Here is a 17,122-nt window from a genome sequence, read left to right as displayed (position 1 = left end):
CTATGGGATGGATGGTGTTTTTCTCACTGGCTCTGGAGCGTTGGGAAGACCTGACCATACACGCGCTGCTGCTGGAATGGAAAGCACTGCGAAGGTGCTGAGCAAGATCTTATATAGTGTGACGGGGCAAGGCCAGATGACTATGGAAAAGTAGTGGGAGATAGATATATTAGCTCCAGGCTAAACAAATCCCTGGTACCAGGATAAGTGGAATGGCAGTTGCTCCAGGTCAATTAAGACACCTAGGGCCAATTAAGAACTTTCCAAGAAGGCAGGGAGAATGCTAGGTTGATTGGGACACCTGAAGCCAATCAGGGGCTGGCTGAAACTAGTTAAAAGCCTCGCAGTTAGTCAGATGGGTGTGCATGTCAGGAGCTGTGGGAGGAAGTTGTGCTGGTGGAGAGGCTGAGTAGTACACACCATATCAGGCACAAGGAAGGAGGCCCTGAGGTAAGGGTGAAGTGGATCTTGAGGAAATGAGGGCTGCTGTGGGGGAAGTAGCCCAGAGAATTGTACGTCATGTTTCTAAAAGGTCAGCTACCATAGCTGATACTATTAGGGTCCCTGGGCTGGAGCCTGGAGTAGAGGGTGGGCCCGGGCTCCCTCACCCACCTTTGCCTCTTGATTAATCACTGAGCCTGGGAGACAACAGAAACTGTGCAAGGAAAGATAACCTCACCTCCCTCACTGGTTTATGATGAAAATGGATCAGTAGACTGTGACCCTTGTCTCTAGAGAGAGAAGGGTTATGTGGAGGGTCACAGTGAGCCTCTGAGGCTAGCGAAATCTGCCAGGAAATGCGGGACCCACGGAGGCAAGGACAGAGCTTTGTCACAATAGTCTCTATGGCAGGAAAAGTTCTGAGGGAATGGAATGGTGGGGGCTGGCTCTAGTGGGAAAAGCTGATTCTGTCCAGTTTGAGCCAAGGGAATCCCGTGTCTTAACTGTAAACAAGTCAGCTTACAAAGATGGAGTCTGAGGGTCACAGTTCATATACTCCATGCTGGATTTCATTAAAACAGTGATTCACATAACATTTCCTCATAAATACACTTGAGACAGCTAATTGAACGCATTAAACAGTACCCACATTCCTTACTTATTTATACCTAATGTAACCCTTCTGCCCGTCAGAGTTAGCAGCAACAAGGGCCGGGTTCAATATCTAGGGGATCCGTTCCAATAACACAATGCAAACCGGCTCGAGCCCCCACCCAGTGACCTGGGACAAATATATACCACCCCCGCTGGGCGCCTCCAAGAGGCAATACTTCCCCTCTCACAAGCACATAGTCTGAGTGTAGCAAAAGCCTTTTAATAACAGAGAGAAACAATGTGGCATTATGTTGGGGAAACACCACCAACAGGATTCATAACACAACCCATGAGCAAAAAACCCACCCCAAGCAAATTGGGGCATGTCCCTTTCCCTTTGGTTCTTGAGTCCAGCAACCCCAAATCACCCAACGTGCCAAAAGTCCCATGACCCAAAAGTCTCTGTCCCTGGTCAGGGCAGCCCCAGAGTTCGAAAGTTTATCTGTGGAGCTTTACCTCCCAACCTGGGTGGAGATGGGACAAGGGTAAGAGGCACCTTACATGATCTGAAGCTGACCGCTCCATAGGCCTTCGCTCCACTCCGCCAGCCACCCCATGAACCCCTTCGCTCAGCTCCGCTCTGCAGCCCACCAGCAGCTCCCGCCGTCCCACGAACTGCTCCACCAGCCTGTCCACAAGGCACTCCAGCCATCCCGCAAACTGCTCCACATTATATCTTCAGGCTCCTCCACTACTTAACACAACGCTCAGTGATTTCAGCTCTTAGTCAGTTCAGCTCTTTGGTGAATTCAGCTTGTAGTAGGGGAGCCTCAATGCTGGTGCACTGTTAGCCCAAAGTGAGCTCAGCAGCCTGTAACTAGACTTCTAATGAAATCAAAATTAGCTCTGATATTCCATAGTGGAGAGAGGAGGAAGTGCAATTAGCATGTAAGGCCCTCACCAAGGAGCCTATGCCATCAAGTATTAATACCTGTCCCCAGCCTCTCTCAAGTCACAGAGTTTTGGAACCCATGACCCTTGCCTAGCGAGTGCTCCTTAGTTGATGGTGAGTCCCTCCATCATAACAAAAGGCCAAGTACAGTTCCAAGCACAGTTCCCATAATCAGGGTAATAATTTATTCTTCCTGCCCCAATAACAGAGACACTGGGGATCCCACAGCAGCCAAAGTGACCATTTGGGCAGCTATGGCCTCATTCTAGGCGGGGTGGGTGTGCCTATGCAAATGAGATCGGCCCCTGAAGTTTTTTCACAACTTGCCACACCTCACCACCAGATGTCAGGGTGGAGCTCATCCTGACACTGCTTACACTAACATAGGGTTAACTTGTTCCTCTCTTGTTCTTAGGTTTGACTCCTTTTTCCACCTTCCTCTGGAGGGTCATAATTTGAGCTTTTTGGTTTCAGGTTGGTTTGTTGTAGCTCCTGAGGCCCCAGTCATGTAGACATGACGCTGTACAAATACAGAACAAAAAGATACCCTCTACCCTGAAAAACTTACAGTCTAAGTACAAGCCAAGAGAGAAATAAAACAGACAAGAGAAGCACAAGGCAACAATGACACCTGTGCGTGCATAGTATCAAAGCCTTCTTTTTAGAGTTATTATGGCATGGAAGATAGCACCTCAAATATGAAATCCTAGAAGGAACTGATGTGGAGCACCTGAGAAACAACTGATGGTACTATATTTTCTTGTAGAAAGTGTCCTCTGGGATCTCATTTAACCTCCTTATAGTGCTCCCAAAGATCCACATCACTGTAACCCTCCCTCTGGCCAAGGAAAGTTGGACAGTTTATGCAGCCTATTGTGTTCCAGTAATAGTAACTTAATGAAAATGACTCTTTACAACATGAGAATTGGAACATTTCAGTGACAGAGCACCCACTATCCTTATAGTCTGTTACCCTGCCTCTTGCAGTTATCCATAACTGATACTTAAGACAATAGTGAAAATAGTCCATTTTTCACCCAGTATTTGAAAAGAAGAATGAAATAAGAATTGGTTTTCAAGTAACACTGCTGGTAGATTCTTCATCTAGCTAACATAGCAGCAATGATAGTCTTTAAGATAAAATATGCCTTCTTGCAAAAAATCTGGTTTGCCGCAATTATTTCTACTGGGGAATGCCACTGGATGATTACATAGACTGTAATGGAGGTAATTTCCTTTCTATCCCATCAAGTGCTCCATCACTTTTATATTATGGGACATGGCTCACAGGCTCATCAAGTTAACAATTGTCATATGCATTATTTTACATATCTCCCTCACACTAATCTTAATCTTTAAATTTTCATTGTACCAATCTGGAAATTTTCAATTTTACCTATGCCTCTTTTTGAAGTGAGGCTGATCAGACGAGGGAGGAGTATAAAAATATTACTTGAGCATTCAGGGGTGTAATCAGGAAGGCCAAGGCACAATTGGAGTTGCAGCTAGCAAGGGATGTGAAGGGTAATAAGAAGGGTTTCTACAGGTATGTTAGCTGTTGGATCATATTAAAGAAGTTCTGTATTAAAATCACAAATGAGTTTGATTCCCCAGAGTTTAAATTCCAGGGTATTACTAATTAAGAGGTCTCTTGGGTTTTGGTACTGTTTCTCTCCCTCTATGTGTGAAACTTGCAAGCTGCTAGCTGTGTTAGTACATTCTAAGACAGAGTCTGTTCTCAAAGCAATTCACACAGAGAGAGACTCAAAGCAATACTCGAACAACAGAAACAGCACCCAGAGACTCCCCGCCCTTTTGTTGTATTAACAATTGTGATTAAAATAGAGATAGAGGATGTATGTGGATGGATGCTTGGTGTAGATAATAACTGAATGATCAGGGAGGTGCCAGCCTAAGAATCCAGTGTCCATCGGCTGAAGAAGGAGTCAAGTGGAAATAACCAGAGGACCCCCCGGAGGGCAGACTGGAATCCACCCAACAGCCTCAAGAATGGGAGAACCAAAGAACAAGATAACATCTTGGAGCCGTCAGGAATGTGCTATCTGCTGATTGATTCAGCAACAGCATGATGAAGCAATTCCCATAGACTGGCATAGGAAGAAATTCCTATAAAAATAGACTCTAAAAAGTGAGAACTTTGGGGTCTGATTCTGCAAACCAACTTCCAGGAGCATCAGATGAGCATCTGACAAGGCCCTGCTCCCTCCTCATGTCCAGGCCACCTGGCCAGTGGCTTGGCATGAGCAACTCTAAGGCTGGTAACTATGATAACAACCTTGCAGAACCTGTGTGTGTGGGTGTGTATGTGTGTGTGTGTGTTTGTATGAATGAATGTGTGAATAAATATGAGATTGAATGGAATGTTATAGCTATAACTAACTGCTTACTATGATTCTTTCTGTATTCACAATAAATGTGGTATTTTGCCTTTTTCCCTTTAATAAGATCCTACTGGTTTTTATTTTATTGGTACAACATAGCAACAAGAAGATGGTCAGGGAATGTGTGAGACCCTAACTGAATGGGGGAGACAGAGGAAGGCAGGGGAAAAATCCAAAGGGAAGGCACGTGGACCCACATGCGCTTGCACACTCAGTCTTATGCTGGCTGTTGTAACAGTCCCAGCTGATGGCATGGCAAGCAGCTGAGTCCAGGAGTGGCGGCAGATGGTAGGTAGGAGTGGTGGAGGGGGCAACAGTGGTGGTGGGGGTTGGGGAGAAAGATGGCCCTCAGGTGGTATCAGGAACAGCAGGGTCAGGGTCCCTCACTCCCCCTCTCGGGAGCAACCCCTAGAGGGCAGCAGCAAGCAAGCAAGGAGGGCAACTGGCCAGCAAGGGAGCAGAAGCAGGGGACCTGGACCAGAGGGAAACTGAAGCAAGCCCAGCAGCAGCACCTAGCTGGCATCCTGCTCACAACAGCAGCTCCACACCCATACAAGGTGGCAGATAAGCCAGCCCTGCAGCAGTTGGGGGAAATATGCAACACAGCAGAGCCAGGGAGCAGTGGGAGAGGGGAGATATAGAAGCTGTTGCCGGCACAGAGTGCCCGAGGCAAGCAATAGCAGGGTTCGTTGCCCGGTATGCGTTGCCCAATAATCACAACGGGGTGGAGAAGCAGAAAAGTTTATTTGAAGCTTCAAGTGGTACAGGGAGACATTAATCTCAAATCCTGCACACAGAGCAGGAAGTTACACAGACTTTTATACATTTTTTTTTCAGCATATTTATTCAATAGCAAGCTGCCCTAAGTATCCATATAGCCAGCCAATCCGGTATACCAGCTACCTTTTTCTTTGTACCATCTGTTAAACCACATAGAGTTGCTTTGTTTAGCATTGTTTTGCCATATCTGCCCTGGCTGGCCTTGCAACATATTGTTGCAGATCCTCAGCATAACTGCTGCGAGTTCTTCCAGGCGGGGGGGGGGGGGGTCACTGTCAGAAGATCTTTCTGCATATCAAAAAGCCTCACCATCAGTGGATTCATTTTTTCTAAGCCCAAGTCAATAGAGCCATCAACAGAAGGAGAAAAGGCTTCGATCTTCAGTTGCCTCACACTATGATCTTGGAAATAAGGAGCAGTGGCACCATTCAGCAGACAGGTTGACTTGGTTCTTGCAGATACATGATCCTGTTGCGCAGTCTGGAGATATCTTTAAACAGGGGGCTCAGGTGGTTTGCACTCGCAAGAGGAATATAGTGCTGTGCTACAGAGTTGTAACTTTCACTTTTGCACGTGTCACCGGGAGGGGGGTGCGTTTGGTCATATTTTGTACATAAACAAGGTGTAATAAATAAAACCAAAAAGTGACTTATCAAAGTTGAATATAAAAATTAAGACAATTAAAAGACATTCAAACAGTATAACCAGATTTTCACAAGTATTAATGTTAACAATGATACAAATAGTGAGTGGATTTTCTTTATGTGATAGAAGGATTGCAAATTTGTGTCTGTGTAACTTTGTATATGTAATATACTGTATTTTAATAATCCTGTTTCCTTGGATAAAGGCATCAGCTAAATTAAATATTTAACCCTCATCAGGATACATTGAAAACTGTACAGAAAATCTTGGGCCCAATAAAAACATTCATAAAAAAAATCAAAGCTTTCTGAAAAAACATTACAAACAGAGTACTAGCTATAAGTAACTATACGAACCCCCCACGCCCCAAAAAAGGCAAACAAATTACTGCTGGGGAACCCAAGTGCCCTGAATAGGGTTAATAATAATAAAGTTGAATATGTTTAATTGATTACTGTTAATTATTTTTCAGTGAGGGGATTCACTCTAGGTACAAAAGGAATTCATAGCTACTCTGCCATTTGTGTGGAGTATTTCACATTTCAGAGGGAGAGTTACAGCTTTTTCCTCCTTGATGGCCACAGAAAGGCTCCTGGCAACACAGCATATATTTAAAAGAAGTTTTGCCTGCTACTGGGATAATGAAGGGCCACGAATTTTTCCACCATGGTTTAAATTTTGAACTGTATTTTGCAGAACCTGCAAACTTTCAATCAAGTCCTACTGTTTTTTTTGGGCAAACTCATATGTTTGACAGTCAAGTATTCACACACACAAACCCCATGTAGCCACCGCGTGCGTGTGTGTAGAATGTGGGCCTGAAATCTGGTTACCACAGTACACAAGCTTGGAAAGCAGCTTTCCAAACTCCGAGCCCTGTGCCCCAAGCCCTGGATGTATTGTTGTCTCTTGCAGTGCCTGAGTAAAGATATTTTAAATCTTTATATATATTTTTATTCAAAATGAGTGAGATAAGCTTAGGAATGCATGTGAGAGACTGACACCCAGTGGGTGACACTTGACATGTCTGCATTCCTGGAATACTGGACAGCCAGGAACATAGTGGGGGTAGGCCCACTGGAGTGAACCCCTCCCACCATCATGTGCCTGTGAGGTCCAACTGCACAGGGAGCACCATTTTGAAGATATGCTGCTCCACCCCTCCAATCTGTGGCAGCTGCTTTGTTTACCTATTGATGGAGCAGCCTTTAGCTATTTATCATCAGTATAAAAACTGAAAAGGTTTGAATGAAGTTGATTTCATTGACCCCAAAGCTTCATGCTCTCATGGGAGAGATCTGATATTTTAAAAAAAGCTTACATTCCCAGGCACAAGTATTCTGGTCTCTAAGCATCTGCTGCAATGCTTTTCTCATAAGCCAACATATACCTTACTTTCTTACGCTTATTGTAACTGTGTGACACCCACTTCTCATTAGGGCCTCCTTTTGGTTAGGTGTGTCTGAACTGCTCACAGTTTACGGTGATCCCTTCTGGCAGATCCTCTGGTGGTTTCTAGTGATTCACCCCTCCAGCCGAGTCACTCATGCTCTGTTCAGAGCACAATTCAAACAGACTCATTCCAGGGTATTAGTCTACCAGCTGGGGCTCTTAACAGTTCAGATCCCCTTTTGGGGGTTTATCACTATCCAATTGTAGGTTACTTCCCTAGTGGCCTATTGGGGGGAGGAGACAGGTCTATCCACTACTCTGGATCACAGTTCAGGGACCCTAAGAATATCAGCCACACACCACCATGTCCCTTTAACTAAACTGCTTTCAGTTCCCTGGGCTACTTCCCCACAGCCCCAGCCCTCACTCAGTTCTTCACCCTTACCTCAGGGCCATTCTATGTTCAGGCCAAGCAGCCAGCAGGAGTTCTTTTGTGCTCCCCCAGTCCCTGCCTGCACTGAGCTGAGCTGAGCTGAGCTGCAATGCCCTTTAGCTTGCAAGGAGCACTATCTGCACTCTTATAGCTCCAGCAAAGAACTAACTTTTGTCTGCACTGCAGCTCTTTTATACTAGCCTGGAACCCTCTGATTGGCTAGCACCTTGCAGCCTCCCCCCTGACTGGCTGCTTTCCTGCACAGTCTCTCTCTAGGCTGCTTGTTCCAGCCTAAGGGGGGGATCCACAGGACCTGGAAGCCAAGTGATTTCGGAGGACAACTAATAAAATAACAGGAACAGGAGCGTGGGCAACAGGTCAAACAAAGGGAGCCTGATGGGGACACCGAGCAGAGAACCCCAGACAGCACCCACTGCTCCTCAAAGGTGTCAAAGGAGTCAGTGGACACCGCCCAGAGGAACTCTGCTTGGATGCGTGAATGGACAGAGGATCAGAAATAGGCCCCACAGTCACAGGAGTCTCCATCGGCTAGACCGCTTGGAAGATTAAGCGTCTTTCTGGGGACACAGGTGTGACAGGAGCCTGAGGCCTCCAGCACGGGGCCTCGGGGCCTAGTCCACGCTGTCACACTTACTCAGACTATGCAGGCAGGATTGAATAAACCTTGGTTTCTTATGTGCACAGCTGTGACAGTATGTCATCCAGCTAATAATCAAACTGGATGAATGACCATCATGGGCTTCTCAAGCCACTTCAGCACATTCATGCATGCGAGATAAGTGTTGGCAGGGAATCAAGTGATACATGTGACAAGTTCATGATGCTGCTGAACAATAAACATCTTTGGGCCATTGCTAGCTAAAGACAGACATATATGCATTGGTGTGGCATTAACTTATGAATAGCCTGCACAGGTATAATTTTGTGAAATCTGGCAGATGTTTTTGTAAGCCATTTTGACCCACCCATAATAAATGTCAAATATGACCTATTTGCAACTATACATCCATACCTTTCATGTGGACCCTTCAGAATAATTGGTGTAGGCTCTGATACATGAATTACCTGTTGTTCAGACAACGGGGCATTAACTTTCTGATTCTATAGTAGTATTCCGTATTGTCTTTGTGTAAGGTGCTGCTTCCAAAGTAGACATTTTTCTGGGTTTCATATTTAGCAAGTGAGGTGCTAGATATTTTGCAGCTAATGTTTTTGTGAAGGCAGCTCGGGGGGGGGGGGGGGGTTGGGCAGGTGGGATGCTTTCATTTGTTTAAGACACGTTACAGAGCCTGTTTTAAAAAGGGATTATCAAAAGGTGTTTTGGCTAAAAGCTTTCTGCATAGCCTCCTGTGTATGCTGTGAAAATCAACTGTTATGAGAATGATACTTCATGGAATGATCATAGTCTTTGCATGTCTTTGCCTTAAATTTGAGTGACACCTAGTGGTTGATATGTATTCATTCAGTAATACTAAAGCAATGAGTGCCTATGTCAGTTCTTTATATGATCAGTCCTATGCTGAGGCAATTTAATCTTAGGACACGGCCACACTAGAGAGTTTACAGTGGCGCAGATGCACTGATGTAGCTGCGCTGCTGTAAGCTCTCTAATGTAGCTGCTCTAAGCGGACAATTTAGTTACATCCTTGAGCGACATAAGTTATGCTGACATAAGCTATAGTGTAGGCATAGCCGTAGTAACTCATAAGGAGAGTTCTGTATTAGAAGTAGGGCTGTCAATTAATCATGGTTAACTCACGTGATTAACTCAAAAAATTAATTGTGATTAATCGCTGTTTTAATCACACTGTTAAACAATAGAATACTAATTGAAATTTGTTAAATTTTTTGGATTTTTTCTACATTTTTAAATACAGCGGACCCTTGCTAGAGCGCACATCGCTAGAGCGCAGATTCGCATATAGCGCGGTTGTGGCGATGGAGCCCAAATTTAAATATTTAAATTGGGATCCATGGCAACGCGGCCCCCTCTATAACGCGGTCCCCGCATTAACGTGGATCCCGAACCCCATGTTCTAGCGAGGATCCGGTGTATTTTGATTTAAATTACAACACAGAATACAAAGTTGTATGGTGCTCACTTCATATTATTATTTTTATTACAAATATTTGTACTGTAAAAATGATAAAATAAATCATACTTTTCAATTCACCTCATACAAGTACTGTAGTGCAATCTCTTTATCATGAAAGTGCAACTTACAAATGTAGATTTTTTTGGTTACATAATTGCACTCAAAAACAAAACAATGTCAAACTTTAGCGGTTACAAGTCCACTCAGTCCTACTTCTTATTCAGCCAATCGCTAAGACAAAACAAGTTTGTTTACATTTAAGGGAGATAATGCTGCCCACTTCTTATTTACAATGTCACCTTAAAATAAAACAGGCGTTCGCATGGCATTTTTGTAGCCAGCATTGCAAGGTATTTATGTGCCAGATATGCTAAACATTCGTTTGCCCCTTCATGCTTCAACCACCATTACAGAAGACATGCTTCCATGCTGCTGATGCTCGTGAAAAAAATAATGCGTTAATTAAATTTGTGACTGAACTCGTTGGGGGAGAATTATATGACTCCTGCTCTGTTTTACCCACATTCTGCCATATATTTCATGTTATAGCAGCCTCAGATGATGACCCCACACATGTTGTTTGTTTTAAGAACATTTTCACTTCAGATTTGACAAAACGCAAAGAAGGTTCTAATGTTAGATTTCTAAAGATAGCTACAGCACTTAACCCAAGATTTAAGAATCTGAAGTGCCCTCCAAAATCTGAGAGGGATGAGGTGTGGAGCATGCTTTCAGAAGTCTTAAAAGAGCAAAACTCCAATGTGGGAACTACAGAACCTGAACCACCAAAAAAAAAAAATCAATCTTCTGCTGGTGGCATCTGACTCAGATGATGAAAATGAATATGCATCACTCTGCACTGCTTTGGATCGTTATTGAGCAGAACCCATCATCAACATGGATATATGTCCCCTGGAAGGGTGGTTGAAGCATGAAGGGATGTATGAATCTTTAGAGCATCTGGCACGTAAATACCTTGTGATGACGGCTACAACTGTGTCATGCAAACACCTGTTGTCACTTTCAGGTAACATTGTAAACAAGAAACGGGCAGCATTATCTCCTGCAAATGTAAACAAACTTGTTTGTCTGAGCGATTAGCTGAACAAGCAATAGGACTCAGTGGACATGCAGGCTCTAAAATTTTACATTGTTTAATTTTTGAGTGCAGTTATATTTTTGTACATAATGCTACATTTGTAAGTTCAACTTTCATGATAAAGAGATTGCACTACATTATTTGTATTAGGTGAATTGAAAAATACTATTTCTTTTTTTTTAACTGTGCAAATATTTGTAATAAAAATAATAATATAAAGTGAGCACTGTACACTTTGTATTCTGTGTGGTAATTGAAATCAATATATTTGAAAATGCAGAAAACATCCAAAAATATTTAAATAAATGGTATTCTATTATTCTTTAACAGTGCAATTAATCGCAATTAATTTTTTTAATCGCTTGACAGCCCTAGTAAGAATACACTTTTAAATGGCTAAAACCTAACTTAACAAGCTATAGTGTTTGTTGATGGTCCTTACCAATCTTCCATTCCCCCTTGGCTGAAGGACCCATCTTTCTCAGCTTCCAAGAGCTCTGGCCCTTTGTGTCTGTCCAGTGATGGATGCTGAGATAGTTTCTCCTTTCTCCTTATATCTTCCCAAACTTACTGTTTTGTCCCAAATTTAGGATGACCTCCTGCTGTTCTTCCCTTTCTGTGGACTTCCCATTGCCCTGCTGATTTGTATGTAAATGGAGCTTCTGCTGTTTTTGGTCACACCTTGCTTAATTTCATTGGAGACAGGAAGACAGCTGCCTTCCATTCTGTCTAAGAAAAGGTCTGTTTCTCCCTGTGATTGGTCACAGGCTTTAAAGTATAATATTATTAAGTATCCATATTTTCTCATATATGTTAAGACATACATTTCACAATATTAATCACCAGTGGATCGTTAGCTTTCAGAAAAGACCTTATCTGATACACTTTTATAATACAGTAATATTGTATACAGTCAGTTGATTCAATTACTTATCATTTGAGGTTCAGCGGCCTTGCCTTTATAGCCCAGATAAAGTTTGTCTCCCCTGCTGAGGTATAGATGCAATGCTGTCTTCTCCCCCACTTGGTGGCTTTGTTTATCATATATGTAAATAGGCCTTCATTGTCTCTGCCTGATGAACAGGCTGGACAGACAGACAAATACACACTCCTTTGTCCAGGGCAGACTGGGCTTATGGATTGCTTGTCAAACACATTTTAAGAAAGTAATTCTAGCACATATTCGTAACTCTGTGTACAGACCCTATGCATACATTGGGCATGAATGTTAATGATCAGTGAGTTATTAGTTTTTCAATGATATCTTACATGCCACCTTTTAGATACAGATTATGACAACAGTGAGTTAGATGTTATGAGTATGTCAGGCCTAACAGGAGTTGCTGACAAAAAGTAGTGAACCACAAATGGGCCTCTGTGTCATAGCTTCCCAGGGAAGTTGTGGAATCCCTGTACTTGGAGGTTTTTTAAGAACAGTTTAGACAAACACCTGTGAGGGATGGTCTAGGTGTACTTGGTCCTGCCTCAGTCTAGGAGTCTGGATTAGATGACTTCTCGAGGTCCCTTCCAGTCCTACATTTCTATGATTCCATGTTTTTCATTTGTACTTTTAGTTATTTTCCTAATGACAGGTTTATTCTTATTGCCTGTATAACCAAATCAACATGTTTTAATGGTTATTTACAACCAAATCAACATGTTTTTAGGGTTATTTACAACCAAATATAGAATTTACACTAGTTTGATACTTCTTACTAGTCACAAGGATAAACCATAAACATTTATTATATCACTTAATATACATTTATTCTGCTTAATTTCTACATTTATTCTGCTTAATTCCATTTTGTTGGAAAATGATGACTTTAGGAAACTAATTATGTAATAATACTCATGATTTATGTCAATCTGCATTTGGATGAAACTTGGCATTCAGTTAAAGCAGCATTTAATTTCTTTTATTAAATAAAATGGCCCTAACTGTGTTGGATAAATAAGAAAAAATCAAAAGTAGTATTAATTGTATTAACAAAGCAGTTCAATTCATTGATTTGTTTTTGGGCATCATATCCTTCAAATATTAAACACCTCCCACCTTGCTTTTATTCACAGAATGGAAGATAATGAGCTTTCAAACTTTTTCAACTCCTAACTGGGCTCTCAACTTTAAACGAACTAGTCCAAATGAAGAAAATATTCTCTCTGCATCTGCAGAGAGGTGATTGCCATCAAAAGTTGGTTTAACACTTCAATAAATTCTTGTTCCAATTGCTTAGCCACCATCTTTCACCAATTTATTGGCTTGACTTCCTTTAAACATCAGCAAGAACCATGTACAGCTTGAATAGTTTGCTTTCAGCCCTGAAATTGATTATGGTTGGCGTGATTGATTGGCTGATTACTGGATGCTGTAATGGACTTGCATCCCCTTTTTCTACTGGCCTCTTGTGCTGTCATGACATTGATTCTTCCTCTTAATCCCGCCTCTCTGGGGCTACCAATAAATTCAAGACTGGCTTCGTGTGGGAGAACACCCCTTTATTCAGCAAATAATCTACCAAGCAAGAAATGAAATCTTATCAATAAAGGGAAAGGTAACTACCTTTCTGTATCCAGAACTGTAAAATCCTTCCTGGCCAGAGGAAAAACCCTTTCACCTGTAAAGGGTTAAGAAGCTAGGATAACCTCGCTGGTACCTGACCAAAATGACCAATGAGGAGACTAGTTACTTTCAAAGCTGGAGGGAGGGGGGCAAAAAAAAGGGGGTCTGTCTGTCTGTGTGTGTGTGATGCTTTTGCTGGGACCAGGTCAGGAATGCTTTTCAGAACTTCTGTTAGATTAGTAAGTAATCTAGCTAGAAATGTTAGATTTCCTTTTGTTTAAATGGCTGGTAAATAAGGTGTGCTGAATGGAATGTATATTCCTGTTTTTGTGTCTTTTTGTAACTTAAGGTTTTGCCTAGAGGGATTCTCTATGTTTTGAATCTGATTACCCTGTAGGGTATTTACCATCCTGAGTTTACAGAGGCGATTCTTTTACTTTTTCTTTAATTAAAATTCTTCTTTTAAGATCCTGTTTGCTTTTTCCTTGTTCTTAAGATCCAAGGGTTTGGGTCTGTGTTCACCTATGCAAATTGGTGAGGATTTTTATCAAGCCTTCCCCAGGAAAGGGGGTGTAGGGCTTGGGGGGAAGACGTCTCCAAGTGGGCTCTTTCCTTGTTCTTTGTTTAACACACTTGGTGGTGGCAGCATAGGGTTCAAGGACAAGGCAAAGTTTGTACCTTGAGGAAGTTTTTAACCTAAGTTGGTAAGAATAAGCTTAGGGGGTCTTTCATGCAGGTCTCCACATCTGTACCCTAGAGTTCAGAGTGGGGAAGGAACCTTGACAGGCTTCGTAGGGGAGAACACCCCTTTATTCAACAAATAATCTACCAAGCAAGAAACAAAATCTCATCACCAAGGGTTCTAGTCCCTGCCCCTGGAATTGAGATTCTCCGCTAAACAATCTCTGAATCTTCCTTTAAAGCAAGAAACTCCCAGCTTTCTACTCAGAGCTGGAATACAGCAATCTTTCCGTTATCCTTCCTCAGAGCTGAGACACAGTTCTCACCAGTTCTCTGTTTTTACACAGCTTCCCTCAGTTCTCCTACTGGAGCTGGGCCTAATAGTAAGCTAATTAGGACTCAGTCAGAGACTGTTGAGGGAGAGAAACTGGGAAGGAAGGTCTCCCAGAGGAAGGAGATCACTGTAAATGTATCATAATAAGTTTAAGCCTTAAGTTGCCATAAATTCAAATGTATTTTAAAAGGTTTATCTTTTTGAAAGAAAAACTTATTTATAATTTGAATAAAAAGTCTGATTTAAATAAAAAATACGTTTATTTCTTAAATAATTGATCCCTATCCACCCTGCTGCCATTGGAGACTGTTGGCATGGTATGACGTCTTATGGAGAACTGAGGATGTATTCCCTTAATGCCCCTGAGAAACTACTCTGCAGTGGTTGATGGAAGCAGAGGGTAGACTGTGAACTAACCATTTCTTCTGCTATTTATACAGTTGCCTGCAACTGCCGTTCCATTTTACTGAACCATGTCTCCCTCTCTGCACACTAGCAACTAGCACAACTGTGATCCTCATCAATGCCTCTGGATGTTACTGCAATGGGTCATTGCACACTGTACCCTTGTGCTCTGCAGCCCCATTTGTAGCCACTTATGGAGCAGTGGAAACAAGTACAGATTCATTGTTGGATTTGGGGACCATGAGACCCTCACAGCTTCATTTTTGGTTTAAGTACACAGATATTCCCTTTTAGTTACTCATGTGGGATTTTTTGCAGATGGACATCAGCAATCTATTGTGCATATACGGGGCCAGCTTTAGGAGTGGGAAAGCAGAGTAGTCACCCTGGGCACTCCACACTGCTGTGTTGCACATTCTTTCCCCTACTGCTCTGCTGGTTGGCTGGCCTTTTTTTGTGGTAATGGGCGGAGGCAGGGGGGTTGGCTCAGCCGCACTAGGAGGGGGAGCCTGAAAACCTATTCCACCTTGGCTGGCAAAACACGTAGGCTTGCCCTGTGCATGCAGTAATGTCACCCAGCTAAGGCAGCGGCCATCCTCCATGTCCTTTGAGGGCCTGTATTGCCTTGTATCTGGCCACAAATGAAACTTGCCACTGTAATTTAGGATGGTGTAGTTGTGTCATGTTTGTTGTAAGCAGGATACACATCCAAGCAAGTGTAGGTTTCTGAAGCCAGATCTATAGCGTTAGTCTGTATGCTGCAGCGTAGAGATAAAATGTATTTTCTTGTAAGTGCTGCTCCATGAGAGTGTCTGAGATGCTTACTGGCTACTCTGCTGTGCACCAAGACTCTTCTTTATCACTGCAGAGTGAGGTGTGGCTTAGGGCTATTGCCATTGCTGCTGCTATCTAGTTTGCCCATTGGAACTAATTAGCATGACTGCACTCAGGCCCACCTCCATCCTACCCAGTTTTCCAACTCCACAGATGGAGAATGCCTCACATAATCCCTTTTGGTCTCCTCTATGTGGCACTTACACCTCTTAAAGTCCAAGTAGATTGCACAGGCAAACCAAAATTCATCGCACATGAATTGTTTTTTAGCAAATCAATGTCAGGTAGGGGTTTTATTGCCTAACATTGCTTCCTCTGTAAGGAACCTCTATGTTGTAATGCTAACAAATAAATTGTTCTGAGCACTTGCTGTCTCTCTGTTGTGTGCCATTTGGTGTGTCCCTCACATAGACTGTATTTTTAAGTTTAAGGAAATAAGTTATCAAGTAAGATTCTTTTCCTTGACCTTGGTTATTTCTAAGAAAAGTTGCTTCTTATCCAGTTTGTGTTTTATAATTGGACCCTTTGTAGAGATTTTTAGACCTCCTTCTGTTACTTTTAGGGTTATACTACAGAAGGAAAAAAGTTTATTTTTATACTGAAAATACCCTGCCATTTTCACAAAATTACAGAATAATGAACAGCTTTCATGTCCTCATTAGATATGTCCAGAACTGTTTCAGGATATTATTTTTAATTGGAAAAAGATTGGATAGGTGCCTTCTAATAATCTCAGGATCTCTTTTTATCTTTATACCTTTAAAAGATGATTAAACATGAACATTTAATACCTGAGGCGTTGAAAATCTAACTGCAGGGCTAGTAACAACAATTATTTCTTTGCTTTATTAAGGTAGTGAAAGAAGTTTTGGAGAAACGTTCACTTCCCCCTGGTGAGGCTATTAAAATAAAAACATCAGTCGGTTTAGATAATTACTTTAGGTATTTTTACCCTTTATACTTATTTTATATTTTCAAAGCAAATGTACATCATGGAGGCTCTTATCAAATTTACTGTTGTAATTAGATTACTAGCTTCTCAGGCTATTATACTGTGAAATGAAAGGGAACTTTTCTGGCCTACTTTTTATATTACATTGCTTTTCCTTACTAGACTGTATGCTGAAGTCTATTTTTCTCTTTACAACAGTAATACTGTAACAGGAAAAGATAAAAAGGAAACAACACATTGGGGAAGAAGGATGGTCTTAGTGGTTCAGAACTAAATCTTGAAGTCAGAGCTCTGTTCCAACCTCTACTACAGAGTTGCTTTGAAATTTGGGGCAAGTCACACACTGTCCAGATTTTCCTATCTTTATGGTGGGTATAACATATATCTACACCACACAGATGTTGTGAACTTTAATTCACCTACATATTGGTGAGGGAATTTGAAGTGCTAGGATGGAATGTCATAGTGCTACACAGGTGAATAAAGGATCAAGACTGC

At 42.2% G+C, this 17,122-nt stretch overlaps 1 long non-coding RNA gene across 2 annotated transcripts in view; it reads left to right on the top strand.

Annotated features, from left to right (window-relative positions):
• The window catches only part of LOC140905322 (uncharacterized), a 33,725-nt gene extending 17,696 nt beyond the window's left edge, over positions 1-16,029 (top strand). The window contains exons 4-5 of one of the 2 annotated variants that reach the window (XR_012156824.1): positions 11,446-11,594; positions 12,929-16,029. This is a non-coding gene — a long non-coding RNA (uncharacterized lncRNA). Of the gene's footprint in view, positions 1-2,461; positions 4,638-11,445; positions 11,595-12,928 lie in introns of those variants that run through there. The other variant, XR_012156825.1, reaches the window with a different exon arrangement.
• Positions 16,030-17,122: the final 1,093 nt, after the last annotated feature.

Source organism: Lepidochelys kempii, chromosome 1, assembly GCF_965140265.1.
Source record: "Lepidochelys kempii isolate rLepKem1 chromosome 1, rLepKem1.hap2, whole genome shotgun sequence".
Classification (NCBI taxonomy): domain Eukaryota; kingdom Metazoa; phylum Chordata; order Testudines; family Cheloniidae; genus Lepidochelys; species Lepidochelys kempii.
This window is presented reverse-complemented; position numbering and strand designations above follow the sequence as displayed.